Source organism: Gavialis gangeticus, unplaced genomic scaffold, assembly GCF_001723915.1.
Source record: "Gavialis gangeticus isolate Ggan-Ray unplaced genomic scaffold, GavGan_comp1, whole genome shotgun sequence".
NCBI lineage: Eukaryota > Metazoa > Chordata > Crocodylia > Gavialidae > Gavialis > Gavialis gangeticus.
Genome location: NW_017729028.1, coordinates 8,672,241 through 8,674,734, shown reverse-complemented (window position 1 = coordinate 8,674,734; position 2,494 = coordinate 8,672,241). Strand labels below are relative to the sequence as shown.

The window sequence follows — 2,494 nt, the reverse complement described above, 5'->3', positions numbered from 1 at the left end:
AAAAAAAAAAAAACCAACCCAGGAGGGTCTCAAATGCATCACTGCCAAAGTCACATCTAACTCAAAATTTTGATTTTGATGCAACTGGATTTTAAGTTGACAGTGTCCCACAATATAGCAGATTGGTCACACAAAAAAAAAAAAAAAAAAAAAGTGTTGGGTATAGGGGACATTTTCTTCCAGAGTGCTGCTTTTTTAGGGAGAAACATCTCGATTAACATGCAAGGTAAATCCTATAAACTACCTGGTTCCTTCTTGGCTGCCTGCATAGAAGTCTGCTCCTTTCTCAAAAAGGGATAAAGAGAAGGTACAGTAAGAAGAGATAAATACTGTTCACGGTTTCTTCCGTGGTAGTAATTCAGATGCCCTCTAAAACTTGCTATTCCACTAATGAGTTATAACTATCATTTCTCACTAGACATTGCATTCTTCATGGGAATTACACCCGTGTCAGACTGAGGGGATTCGTCCTCCATCTCATACTTAATAGTCACAGAGGAATGTACGCAGTAGTGCTCATTTGAATGGATACGTCGCCAGTTAAAAAGAACAATTAATCCCACTTTGAGAGAAAGACAAGGTTTTCCAGGGGATTTGCTTGAGGTTCCACCTCCCCTCCCCACAACTGCTGAGGCACATCAGGAAGTTATTTAACCTTATTATTTTGTTAAAGGGAACACAATTACTTTGCTATTAGACTGTTAAGCAGAATGTGACGATAGGGAAAAGTCATGCTTGCTGGAAGAGTCAAGACATGCAGAAATCAAAGTTTTGCTAACCCAGTCTAAAGCTTCTGTTCAGCAAAAGACTGCCAGGGTGAAACTAATCAAGCTTATGCATTTATTAGATTTCAGAACGATAGCACAGTATTGGAGCAAGCAGAATTTCAGGCACCGATTCCAAGTATTTTCTGCTTAGTATAATTAAAAGCTCAGCTCCATGAAGCCCTTGTGCCCAACTACAGTATATTTTTTCTCTGATAGTGTCCCAAAACCTGGTCCTACATCAATACTTTGTTGAGTACTACAAACCAAGGTGCAAAAACATTTTTAAAAAGTTTGCCTGGTTTCCATTCAGTGGGTAACACCTTGAACTTGTTACTAAACCTGACCTAAAGCTGTACCTGCAGAAAATATCAGCAGCTCTTCAGAAAAGCAATAATCCCTTTCCCTAAAATATCAGCACATTTTGTATGCAGGCAAAGACTCGACCTCATTATCTAAAGACATCCCTATGCACCGCCACAACACAGAGAAGTCTGCAGCTCGGAAGTCTCAGCCGAATCACCACCTACTTGATGTACTAGCATTTCTACCTCATTTGAGTAAGAACTGATGCTCTCAAGAGGGTGGTTTGCATAACCAGATTGCATTACTGTTTAATGGGAAAACTACCATTTCTAGTCATAGAGCACATGCCTGTGCAAAAAAGCAACCATGTGCCAAATTTAATCCTTTGAGCTACAAAGTAATCTTCATTGTTAGCTCAAAGCTACTATATGGGTACAGTAGCAGCTGTATTACCAAAGTACGGGAGAGTCCTAGCTTGATCTCTCTGTACTAGGAGCTGCCCAGACTCAGACAAAGTGACAGCTTGGACACAGAAAACAACAGTCAATGGACCTGCCTACAGTTAAAATGAAGTGTGTCCATATTACCGCCCCAGCAGAGCTGTATTACCAGGAAAAGCCTGTGCAAGCTATATTGCCAGTTGCCAGTTCCTTGAATGAAATAAGCTATGCCAGAAAAAAAGTTTTGCGTTTGGGGAGAAAAGGGGGGTTGTTTTCTTTCCCTTTTGCTGGTGCACTTGCCTCTCCAGTTGTCTTTGCCAGGACAGCCACGTTCATTGGGAATGTGATTTCTTCCCCACTCGGCTGTGCTGGCAAAACTTTTCAGTATAAACCACGCCTAGGTATGAAATGGGAGACAAGAGGTGTCCGGACAAACGGGAGAGCACAAGACAACGCAGAGAGACTGCCTATCAGCAAGACGCACAGTGCAGCACACAGGAAGATTTGCAAAGGCAATCGGGTTGCTTTAGGTTTCAGCGGAGCAACGCTGGGTCATCATAACCCTTTTTTCACCCTCACAGAGGGGCCCACCGTGAGGAACAGATGCGGTAGGGACGTGCGTGCGACTCTACCTGGCATCAGGTGTGCAGCGCGGGCCCCGAAGGAGGGGGCAGGACGCTTCAAAGTCACGGCAGATTAACTGTTCCCAGGGCTTCGCTTCGGGCGACAGCAGGGACCGCGCGAGGCGGCTTTCCTGAAGCTCACCCGGCCTGGCTGTAACTTCAGTGGGACACCGCGAGGCGCTGAGCCACAGACTGCACCCAGGGGCTCCTAACAACGGGGTGGGGAGGAGGAGAAGGGGAATTTCTGCCCGGCCCCGTGTCCCCTGGTAGCGCTGTGCCCGGAGCTCCCTCTCCCCAAGCCGCTGGGACCGTCCGGCCAGGGCCGGCGCTGCCCCCGAGGGACCCCGGGGCGAGGGGCGCG

General features: G+C 46.4%; 1 protein-coding gene across 1 annotated transcript in view; it reads right to left on the bottom strand.

The window, feature by feature from the left end:
* HPCAL1 (hippocalcin like 1) overlaps positions 1-2,268 on the bottom strand; it is a 112,941-nt gene extending 110,673 nt beyond the window's left edge. The window contains exon 1 of the mRNA XM_019520743.1: positions 2,143-2,268. The gene's annotated coding sequence lies outside the window, so the exon portion shown is untranslated. The remainder of the gene's footprint in view (positions 1-2,142) is intronic.
* Between the last annotated feature and the right edge of the window lie 226 nt (positions 2,269-2,494).